General features: G+C 43.4%; 1 non-coding gene across 1 annotated transcript; it reads left to right on the forward strand.

Moving 5' to 3' along the window:
- Positions 1–4,372: 4,372 nt before the first annotated feature.
- Positions 4,373–4,491, forward strand: LOC145407610 (5S ribosomal RNA). Its single transcript, XR_013898760.1, has one exon. It is a non-coding gene; the product is annotated as a 5S ribosomal RNA (ribosomal RNA).
- The last annotated feature ends 7,809 nt before the right edge of the window (positions 4,492–12,300 follow it).

Here is a 12,300-nt window from a genome sequence, read left to right on the forward strand (position 1 = left end):
TAAAGAAAGAGGATAAGATGGTAATAAATCAATTTAGCCATAAATCTCGTCGATATTAGCATACACGCTAGCTGTTTCTGTATAATAAAAGAAAATATGACAGTTTGCCAGTGTGTCACTATTAGAATTATTGTAAAGAGTTCTCATTACACCATGAAGTGAAATACCTGCAGCTTACCTTTTCAGTTAAAAGAGAACTAATGACCATAGGCAAAGGATGCTATACTCATCCTTAACCCGTCACGTCCCGAGGTTTTCTGCATCTCCAACATCCCCCAATCCTGAGCTATTTTGGAAAAAAAAAATTTTGGCTAAAACTTCCGCTTTTGTTGAGAAACAAAGGAAAATCACCAAGAAAGGGCTTACCATGGTCCATAAGTGGTTGGAACAGGTGAGGTCCCCCGCGCCAGGTATCGTATTCTATCATTGACGTGTGAGGCGCTCACGTTTTCTGTGGTAGGAAATATTGGGAGAAGCAACAAACAACACCTCAACATTTATTGAATTTGAACTAATAAACAATAAGAGTAACAATATAATGAATTTCAAACACATGTATATGAAATATAAGCATTGTACCTTCGCGCAAGCATAGCGAGTTAGGTCCGAGTGGTAAAATGCTATGTGCTAAGTTTCTTGTATCAGTCAACATATCATTTTTTCTACTTGTATGCTTCTGTTTCATTGACATTTTACCTATTTTTACTATTTGTAAATGTTTTCAGATGTTTTCATTCATTACGATGACATGCAGCGTAAGCATAGCGCACATTGGCTTACTAAGCACACTCGCTATGACTCGTATTTCAGCATACCCAATTTTTTTATCACTTTCCTATTATTTTTTTCCTTTACATAGAACCTTTCCTCCACGCTGTAAATGTTTTCAATTATTTACATTCATTACGAGGGCATTTAGCAAAATCTATCTATCTATCTATCTATTGCCAGATGCCTCAATCCCGTTTGGGGTGGCCACAAACAAATCGCCTCCAAGTCGCCCTGTCCCCCGGCATTTCACTGCCCTGCTCCCAACTCACACCCCCCTCTCTCATATACCTCTCCACCCCATCCCTCCATCTCATCCTGAGCCTCCCCCTCCCTCTTCCCCCCTCCACCTCACTCACATACACCCTCTTCATCAGTCTTTCACCCTCCATCCTCTCCACATGGCCAAACCACCTCAATGTGTTCCTCATAACGCTTCCTATCACATCCACATCCACACCACAATGCTCCTTTATATCCTCATTCGTCAGCCTATCTCTCCAGGTGACTCCATAGGCTCCTCTTAAACAACTCATTTCCACTGCTCTCACTCTTGACTTGTGTCCTTCTAACAACGTCCAAGCTTCACTTCCATACGTTAGAGTTGGTATCACAATACTGTCATGTAGTAACTTTTTCACTTCCATGCACACTTCCCTGTTTCTTAGCCTTCTTTCAAAGAACCAGCAACCTTTCCTCCCTGCTGTACCCTTTCAAGCACTTCACCCTCCAAACCTCCATCCTTACTCATCACACTACTCAAGTACTTAAAGGTACTCACATTTTCCAATTCCTCACCATCCAACCTCGCTGTACATTCACTGACTTCACCTCTCTCAAAGACCATCACTTTACTCTTCCCTACATTCACCTTTAGATTCCGTTTCTTACACACTCCCAAACTCATCCACCAAGCCTTGCAGCTCCCCATCGTCTTCACTCAACAACACAGTATCATCTGCAAACAACAGTACAGGGAGTTTCCAAGCACTATCCTCTCTCACCAGGGCCACTCCAACATCCACTACCCTACCTTGTACCTCTTTTATTACCCCATCCATGTACAGATTGAACAACCATGGAGACATGGCAAATCCCTGTTTCAACCCAACTTTCAAAGAGAAAAATTCACTTAGTTCACCATCCACATGCACTGCCGCCTTCGCACCATCGTACATACTCTTCACAGCATTCAACAACTTCCCATCTACTCTATATATTCTTAACACTTTCCACAATCCTTGTCTGTGCAACCTGTCATATGCTTTCTCCAAATCCATGAAAGCCGCATACAACTTCTTTCCCTTTTCTAGAAACTTTTCCACTGAAAATCTAAGAATGAAGATCTGATCTACACAACCTCTTCCCTTCCTAAAGCCTCCCTGTTCTTCTCCAACTAATTTCTCTGTTCTTTCTCTAACTCTGTCAGTAAGTATCCTACCATACACTTTTCCTATTATACTAAGAAGACAAATGCCCCTATGATTACCACACACTTCTTTTTCCCCTTTTCCTTTGTACAAGGGAATAATTATACCTGACTTCCAATCCTCCAGGACTCTACCTTCCTCCCAGGCCAATCTGCACATCTTCCACATCCATTCTACTACTATCTCTCCCCCATGCTTCAGCATTTCACCACACACTCCATCAATTCCTGGGGCTTTCCCCGATTTAACTTTCTTCATTGCTTCCACAACTTCTATCCTACTGATTTCTTCCTGTCTTCTCACCTCCCTCCTCCCAGCCATTCCCCAGCCACTTATACTCACATTACTTCCATCCTCTATGTTCAACAATTCCTTAAAGTGTTCTCTCCATCTTCTCACTTTTTCTCCCTTCTCCACTAGTAATCTACCATTTTTATCTTTCACTCCCCTGCTAACTTCACTTCCACCCTGTCTTACTCTTTTCACCTCTTTCCAGAACATTTTCTTACAGTCCCTCCACTTTACACTCAAATTCCTTCCAAATTCCTCATCCACTCTCTTCTTACTCTCTCTAACTAATCTTTTCACCTCTCTCTTTCTTTCTACATATAACTCTCTCTTCCGCCTCTCAACTTCTTCCACGCCTCTATTTCTCATCCATTCATTGTATGCTTTCTTCTTTTGTGCCACAGCCTGTCTCACGTCTTCAGTCCACCACGCTGTTCCTTGCACCCCCCTCCGTCTTCTCTTCCTTCCACACACCACATCACATGCTGCACATATTTCTTCTGTAAATATCCTACACACACCTTCCACATCTCCCATCTGCTCCAATTCATATTTGCCCAATCGTTCCTTCACTTCTCTCTTATACTCTGCCTTTTTCTCATCCTCTTGTAACCTTTCCACTCTCCTTGCAACGACTCCTTCCTCTCGTCTTTCCCTTCTTCCATTCCTCCATCTTACTTGAATCCTAATTCTCTCCAACACCAAGTAGTGGTCAGAAAGTCCACTCCCCTAACCTCTATAAGCTCTTGCATCCATTACACATCTTCGCGTCCTTTCATCCACACACACATAATCAATCATTTAACCGAAATGCAAGCACATATTCACGTAGCATCCACAATCTCAAACACTCGTGTTTCATCTTCTACTTTATTTTTTCACTCCAGTTATATTTTCCCACTTACATTACACACGTTTACACCCCTATACTGCACTATACATAGTTACTGGCGTTATTTATTCAAGTGAGCGTCAGAATATCACATGAAAATACCCTCGCAATGAATGTTTCAACCAATATAATACTCAAACACATACATACAAATTCTTCACATATATTACACACTTTCCCACTTGTTGACTTCTATTTTCATAATAATGGGCCTTATTAATTCCACTGAGCATCAGTATATGGCATCTCTATACACACTCTAGGAATATTTTGACTTAGAATATATTTCAGCACTTACAATAATTTGAACTTATATTATACCCGTTTGCATTTCCAATAATAATATTTACATATTTATGGGCCTTATTTATTGCACTGAGCGACAGAATATCGCATCAAAAAACCCTCGCTAGGTATGTTTCCACTTACAGCATATTTATACACTTACATACTATTTTTGCACTTATGTTATACCCGTATGCCTTTTATACTAATATTTTCAGATCAACAGGACTGATCATTTCACTGAGCGTCTGTTTGTCGCATTTACTTCATAGTTTCAGCGTCCTATCACATTCACACCATATTAGAATTGCATCAAGGTGTGATATTCGCTGAAACATGGGTGAATACAGAGACCCACATCACACTCGACGCACTCATAGCGGGTGTCCTTCCTCTGTGTGGTGAGTCTCACCCGGGAATTGCTACATACGTGACACCTGCGTTGGGGCATAGGTCTGTTTGGCTGGGGAGGGATAGGAGTGGGGAAATGGCGGCCAGATATTCTCAGGGGAGTTTGGGCAATAGGGGCAATGAGGGTGCGATGTTGGGGCCTTTCAACAGCATACTGTGCAAACATCTCTCTTGTGAGCTCCCTCACAAACCCTTCAAAGGTTTCCTGAACTCCTGTTGTCATGGCGTGAAGGTGGTGGCAATTCAGAGCAGTGATGTCTAGCAAGTGAAAGAACAGTTTCTTATACCACTTCATCGTGCCAACGGCCATACCACGTTGAGTACACCGCTTCCCGTCCGATCAGCGAAGTTAAGCAACGTTGGGTCTGGTTAGTACTTGGATGGGTGACCGCCTGGGAACACCAGATGCTGTTGGCATCCCTACGTGTCAAGTGGGGTTGGTGGAGGATTAGTGCCCCTCCCTGTAAAACAATTAACTCTAAGCCATTAGCCACCCCGTCTGGGATACATGGCGTCTGGCAATGAATGAATGAATCGTGGTCCTGGCACACTCTGCCATTGATATCATGGAGTCTGACTGGTCCACCAGGTGCATGTTTATGTTATAGTCCATGACACACTCAGGTTTCCAAATGTGATGCCTGTTCTCACTCCGGTAATCAACGGAATCAGTACGGTGCATCAAGGGGCGGTGAACCGTTGACAAGAGGCTTACTTCTCTATTATGGTTCCACACAGTTGCAAGTATGTTGTTGGCTTTGAAGAAGACAACCTTATTCCTGTCAAGTTTCTGCCCTACCTTGACCATGTGATGCCAGTTCACCTTCACGGTTCCACAGATTCCCATTTCATGCATGTGTAGATAATGAGCGAGAAGAGGGCTAGTGTACCAATTGTCCAGGTAGAGGACGTGACCACGATGAAGGTAGTCTTCTATCATTGTCTTTACCACTGCTCCTGACAGTCCAATACTTCGATCTTCTATTATGTCTGTCTGTGCACCGGTGTACAAGACTATGTCTTGCACGTATCCAGTCCTACAGTCGCACATAATAAAGATCTTGAACCCCAAACGGTGCCTTTTGCTGGGTATATACTGCCTAAATGAAATATTACCTCTCCACAACACGAGACTCTCGTCTATGACGAGTTCTCTATGGGGATAAAATTACGAACGAAAGGTTTGCCTCAGGTGATCAAAGACCAACCTAATTCGCCTCATCTTGTCTGTGTCGTTCGCATTTGCAGGATCATCAGCATCATAAAAATGGAGGCGACTTAGAATTTGTTGGAAGCGATTACGGCTCATGACTTGCCCAAATATTGGTGTAAGCATAACAGGGTCCCTTGTCCAATAAGCCGGAATTCTGTTCTTTCGTATAATACCCATCAAAAGGACCAGGGTAAAAAATAGGAACATTTCTGAAAGAGAGACAGGGTAATCATATATGATAGAATGCCTGCTCCTTGTTCCCAGTCTTTCACTCTCACGGCGCTGGGTGCTTGCAAAAAGGTTGGTTTGGTCAACAATCTGCTCCACAAATGCCTCACTAAAAAACAGGTGGAAAAAATCCATCCTGGTGGAATACGGTGAATTCCGGGAGCAATGCAGCCAGAGCACCCCTGCTCAGTGAAGGGGTGAATGAGGGGAGAAAAATCACTCCCATCCTCCCAATTCCATCCCACAAATCCCTCGTCCCCATCATCCCCATCACCGCCTTCGTCTGGGTGGGGAGGAGATGCTGGTAGGGGAGGTTGGGGAGAAGGAGTGCGGAGGGCTTCCCCACTCTCACTCTTCTTCCCTCTGTCTTTACCCTTTCCCTTACCCTTACAGCCTTGAGGAACATTAGGGGGCTGTGGGGATGAAGTTTGGGAATATTGGGGAGCATAAGACGTGCTGGGGAGTGGTTCCTCCCCACCTTCCCCCTCCATCACAACACCACGTGATTTTTCACGCACTGTTACCCGCCCACGTGTTTGGGGATATTGGGGAGCATAAGATGTGCTTGGAAGTGGTTCCTTCCCACCTTCCCCCTCCATCACAAGCCCACGTGATACAGAACGCACCCGCACTCGCCCAAGTGATACACCCTACCGCCTCACACTACCTAGGGAAAGCGATGACTCACTCACGCCACTCTCACTTTCCATACTTCTCCCTGCACTTTCCCTTTCACTCCCCATTCCCTCCACGGCACTTCCTACCTCCCCAAACAAAATACTAGGCCCATACCTGCTCATCCGATGTTGTGTGCGCTCGGGGCCATGATGAGTAATCACCTCACATCCATACCACGTGGCAGCACATCCCATGGCTCTGTCTTCGTCCTCATCCTTGTCATCAAATTTGGGTTCCACATCACATTGGGGCTGGGCATAGGATGTTGCACGTGGTTTTTTGGCCGGCTGCCCCTCTCTAGCAGCACAGTAAGTCACGTACTGCCGCTTCCTGGGGGACAGGACTTCTTCATCACTGCTGGTGGTTTCTCCTCCTCTGGCTGCACATAATCTTTGTCAACAACCTCGTCGTCCAGTGGGGAATCACTGTCACCTGTAAAGGCGTCCAGGGCAGCTTGAATTTCGACCTCTGAGAGACCTCTCGTCGCCATGTCTGACCAGGACCGTTGCTAACAGGTGAGTGAACGAGACGCGAGTCGCACGGGGTTGCCGAGTGTCTCCGCCTGGTGGCAGGTAGGGGAAGGTCAAGCGACGATGCGTACCGAAAATCAAGCACGAAATTTGAAAATTGTGGAAATTATGCACTTTGCAATTGCACGACTTAACGGTATGTCGCCGTGACTGGCAAATGCAAAACGTTGCAACATACCCATACGTCGATGGGATGGGGCGGGTTAAGGAATTATTACTGGGAAATAGTTGTAAGTGCCATCATTACCTTCTAATAATCCACTGAGACTCACAGAATTTGAATTTCTCTCCAGACATTATTATCTCACCACATCAGCCATAACTGATCATCATTTTCAGTTCAGTTTTAAACAAGTACTCATTTCAAGTAGCATCTACATTTACTGTATATCACTGTCCTATGTCACTGTTGACTGTTATTTGTGTGAAATTCTATTTTTTATATAATATTTAACTTTCACTTCATTCGGCCATCTTTGCCATATCAGCTGTTTACCCTGGGCATGGAATGCTCCTCCCAGTCTTTGTTGCCCAGTGCTATCACGCATCCTTTGTGCTTAGGACTGGGTAAACCCAGTCCTAGCTCTGGGGCAGGACTGCTTAAGACCAGTCTTCACCAGTCTGATTTTTCTGAAACTGTCTCGCCAGAACAGCCATGGGACCAGTCTTGACCGGTCTGAAAGTCTCACAAAGTGCGGTATTAGTAAACTATACTCCAATATGACAATGTCCACCCCACCTATGACTAAAACACATTAATCAGAATCTAAAAACAGTTTATTAATCAGCCTAAACTTAAAATTTAAGTCTAAAATATCATTAAAATTGGTTTGGCCATTGTTAGGTGGGATAGGGTGATATTTCTATCCCCATCACTAATCTGGGGTATTGCATGTAGGGGTATTGTATATCAGGGTTTACCTGTATATGTTACACTTCCCCACACACCTGCTAAGTGTCAGGCTGTTTTGATATGAGTGATGGTGAGAGAGCGGTGAGGCATAGGTGCCACGAAAGTGATTGAAAGAGGTGGGAGTCCACAAGGAGTGGCTGGTACACAGTGCTGGGCAAGTCATGCACACCTTCCGCACATCCGCATTGTGCAGTAGTGTAAAATGGTGTGCGAAGGTGCAGTGTGCATGGTCACCTTGGTAAACAGGTGTGGAAGTGCAGATTGGTCTGCACACCCATTCACACACTTGAAAAATAAAAAAATAAAAATGAATGTTAAGATACATTGATCAAGCATTATTTGCATGACAAATTGATCATAGATGATTAATATCATGCAGCATTTGCATGACAAATTGATCATAGATGATTAATATCATGCAGCATTTGCATGACAAGTTGATCATAGGTGATTAATAGTATTAAATACTGTACTGAATGCTACTCAGTGAAATCAGTGATCATACGGGCATGATCACTAATAATCTTTGACCTCTCGTAACAAAAAAAATTACTTTAATGTATTAAAACTTTATTTTCAACATTGAGTATTAAATAAAAGTTTATAAAAGTATTAATGTAATAATAAAAACTTATTTACAGTATTTCCTTGTGATAAAACGGCATACAGTATATACCGGTACATGTATATATATATATATATATATATATATATATATATATATATATATATATATATATATATATATATATATTTATATATATGTGTGTATATATATATATACCATACAGTGAGTCCTTGAAATTAGTGGTAGGTGGTGGCGACCATCATCCACTCACTTGATGTAGTGCTCCCTACTTGTTCCTTACCCTTTATCATTCTTTTTCTGTGCCTGCCCTCCTCTCTTCCTATTTCTCCCATCTTTCCTGTCACTACTTATTGCTTTTCTTTCTGTTACAGGTGGCTTTACATTGAGTGACAAGCCAAATGGTTTCCTGTAAGCCAAGAAACCATTTACAATGCTGGGTGGTAATCATATAACCAAACCATACGTGCTTTCTACATGCCAAGTGGGTTGGTGGAGGGTTAGTGCCCCTCCCTGTAAAACAAATAACTCAGAGTCAAATGGCCACCCTGTACAGGATTATGGGATCTGGCAATAGATAGATAAATAGATAGAGTCCTTGAAATATGAAAACTTGAAGTACGAGTTTCCGATGGTACAAAAGCGATGAATGTAGGACAAATTCCACAGTACGAAAGTATCTGTCTCGATAGTATGAAAAGCAATATGAGAGGAAATACGAAAAATTCAAAATGGGAGTGCTGCACAGCGCTGCGCTTGCTTGTGGCGAGAAAATGAACTAACCCCTCTCTGGTAAACACATTTTCGCACGCTTCCCAGTCGAGTCACATTCATCCTCTCCTCTCAGCTTCGCTGTACATTACGCAGTTTTTCGCTGTTCTTTCTGTTTTCGTACTTTCACCATCCTCCCAAACGCCCTGCATCATCTTCAGCATCCAGAGAACCAGCAGCCAAGAAGAAACAACACCGTACTCTGACTCTGGAGAGGAAATTGGAAATTATTAGGGTCCCATCATGTGACCTAGCACCATATCAACGACACGAATCTCCAGCTGCAGCACAGGTCTATATTTAACTGTACAGTGTACTAATACTACAGTAATTAGTTGCATGTTTTATTTTTTAATGTCTGTACAATAGTATAGTACTGTATACATGTATTACATACTTCTAAATAGGAGGGGTAAAGTTTAAGTGGGGGGTCCAATGGGATCCTGGAATGCAACCCCCCCTTCCTATGTATATTTCAATGGGGAAAATCGTTTTGATATATGAAATTTCGGATTACGAAAGTTTTTTTTGGTCCCTATCCCTTTCGTATTTCGAAGACTCACTGTATATGTATCTATATCTGTCTGTCTATCTATCTATCTATCTATCTCTCTCTCTCTCTCTCTATATATATATATATATATATATATCATCATCATCATCATCATCATCATCATCATCATCCGGACCTTCTTTCCCACCCAAGGGCAGGGTGAGGAGTAGCAATGTTCAGACAGCACAGACTTGCCCAATCCACATAGGCCACACTTCCATTCACTCATCATTCAAGCCCTCGGAATCCTGGCTGTCCCGGATACGCGAAAAACATTCACAACATTCTGCAGCTTCACGCAAACGTATCCGATTGAGTCAATCCAGACGCCGCCATGCTCACAAGGAGTGCCAAAATCCCTGATCATGCACTTTTCCTCACAACATTCAACCAGCCAGCTCGATCTCTTGTCAGTTCCCTAGCCTCACCGGCATCCAAACCTCTCTTCCTCAGACACTCATCCACCATATCTCTCCACCTTCTCCTTGGCCTACCTCGCCTCCTTCCTCCTTCAAATTCGATCAGGTATACCATTTTCACCACTCTATTGTTATCCATTCTTTCCACATGACCATACCATCTCAGAACACTCTCTTCGATTCTGGTACTTTTCTTCCTTGTGTCACTCTACTTTCATCTTCTTTTGCACATTTTTTTATCTTTTCTATCACTGTACCCAAGTATTTGAACTCTTTCACCAATTCCAGTCTCTCTCCATTCACTGCAACATCACACTGGGAGTCACCTTCTCTCTCAGTAACCATCACTTTACTCTTCTCTACATTTACTCTCAAGACATGACTCTCACAGACATCAGCAAAACTCTGCGCTAGCCTACCAGGTTCTTGTCTGGTACTTGCAAGCAGTACTGCATCATCAGCATACAACAAATATGAGATATTCCATCTATACCATTCATAACCAATGTCATCCCTCTCTCCATTACTCGTGTTTTTACTTCTCTCATCACCCCATCCATATATATATTGAACAGCCATGGGGACATCACACACCCTTGTCGCACACCCACACCGATCATGAACCATTCACTTAGATGCCCATTAACCCTTACACATGCTTCGCTACCATCATAAAAACTCTTGACAGCACCTAGCAGCTTACCATCTACACCATACATGTGCAAAACTTTTCACAATCCCTCTCTGTCTACTTTGTTGTATGCTTTTTTTAGATCCATGAATGCCATAAACACCTTATGGTCCTTCTCACAAGCCTTCTCTGCTATCTGTCTAACTGCAAATACTTGATCCACACATCCTCTTCCACTCCTAAAGGCACCCTGTTCATCGTTCACTAGGACTTCTGATATCTCTCTTACTTTCTCTATAATAATTCTTCCATATACCTTTCCTACCACACTCAGTAAACTTATGCCATGATAATTCTTGCACTCACTTCGCTCATCTTTTTTTTTTTTTTTTTTTGTACAGGGGTACAATCACAGCCTTTTTCCACACTGCAGGCACAGTTTCACTCATCCATGCCTTCTTACATATCTCCAACAAGCACTTCATTCCACTCTCTCCACCACACTTAAGCATCTCTGCGTGCACCTCATCAACCCCAGCTGCTTTCCCATTTTTCAGCCGTTTCACAGTGCTCTTCACCTGTGCGAGTGTCATCTCTCCTGGCACTGCATTCCTTCTCTGCAAACCCCCAAAACCAATCATGTTTACAGCCGCTCTGCTCTCTCTATTCCCATTCATCAGGCTTTCAAAATATTCTTTCCATCTGGTCGTTACTTCATCTCCATGGGGTAGTAACCTGCCAGCTACATCCTTCACACTTTCACATTTCTTTCCACTTTCACTTCTACATTTCTGCATTTCTTTCCAGAATAACTGCCTGTTTTCAGAGTAGTTTGCATTCATTTTTCTTCCCAGATGATCATTGCAATTTTTCCCATATTTTTTCCCCTCCCTTGTGACCTGCAGCCTACACACAGATGCTACACACAGCTGCTACTAAATACTTTCTTATACTATGTACAGATGCTGCTTTGGCTAGTCACAACCCAAAATGATACACACAGCAGTCGGAACCCACAATAATAATAATAATTATAATAAATAAAAGTGTAAAAACCTCACCTCCAAATGTGGGGGTTATGCACTTGTTTGCAAAATTATGCCTGACACAGGCAGCCTTACAGCACCCCCTGACTTGTGTCAGGTGTGATGGTTGGCTGTTCACAGTCTGAGTCCCCCTCCATCAGCACTAGGGGAGGCACTGGGTTGATGGTGGGTCTGGGGATCATCACGGATGGTGTGGGTAAGGGTGTCACAGCCAGTGTCCCTTGGGAAGAGGTTGAGGAGAGAGAAACATCAGATTCTGTGGAGGGGAGGCTGCTGGTGGATGGCAAGGAAATATCGGCAGTCCAGCTGTTCTTCCTTTCCTTGGGTGGATGTGATGGTGATGGTTTGAAGAATTCGTGGAGCTTGGTCTGCTGTGGCTTGTACAGATCCCTTTGAATCTTCTTTATTTTTGATCACATCTCCCTCAGGTGGGAGCAGAAGCTCTGCAGATCCTCATGGTTGGGGTTGAGGATGTAGTCAAGCTAAGCTTCTACACAGTCTGAGGCATGGGAGAATCCTTTCTTCGGATTTGCGAACTCTGTCACGTCTTCCTCGGGTGGAGGCTCTTCTGCTGTCACCTTGACCACGATCTCGTCCTTGGTCTGGGTGTGGAATCCAAGATTACCAGCATCGAGATCCAGCCACTTCTGGATCTCCT

Source organism: Coenobita brevimanus, chromosome 73 (assembly GCF_032717465.1).
Source record: "Coenobita brevimanus isolate Jiangsu-jjx chromosome 73, ASM3271746v2, whole genome shotgun sequence".
NCBI classification, from domain to species: Eukaryota; Metazoa; Arthropoda; class Malacostraca; order Decapoda; family Coenobitidae; genus Coenobita; species Coenobita brevimanus.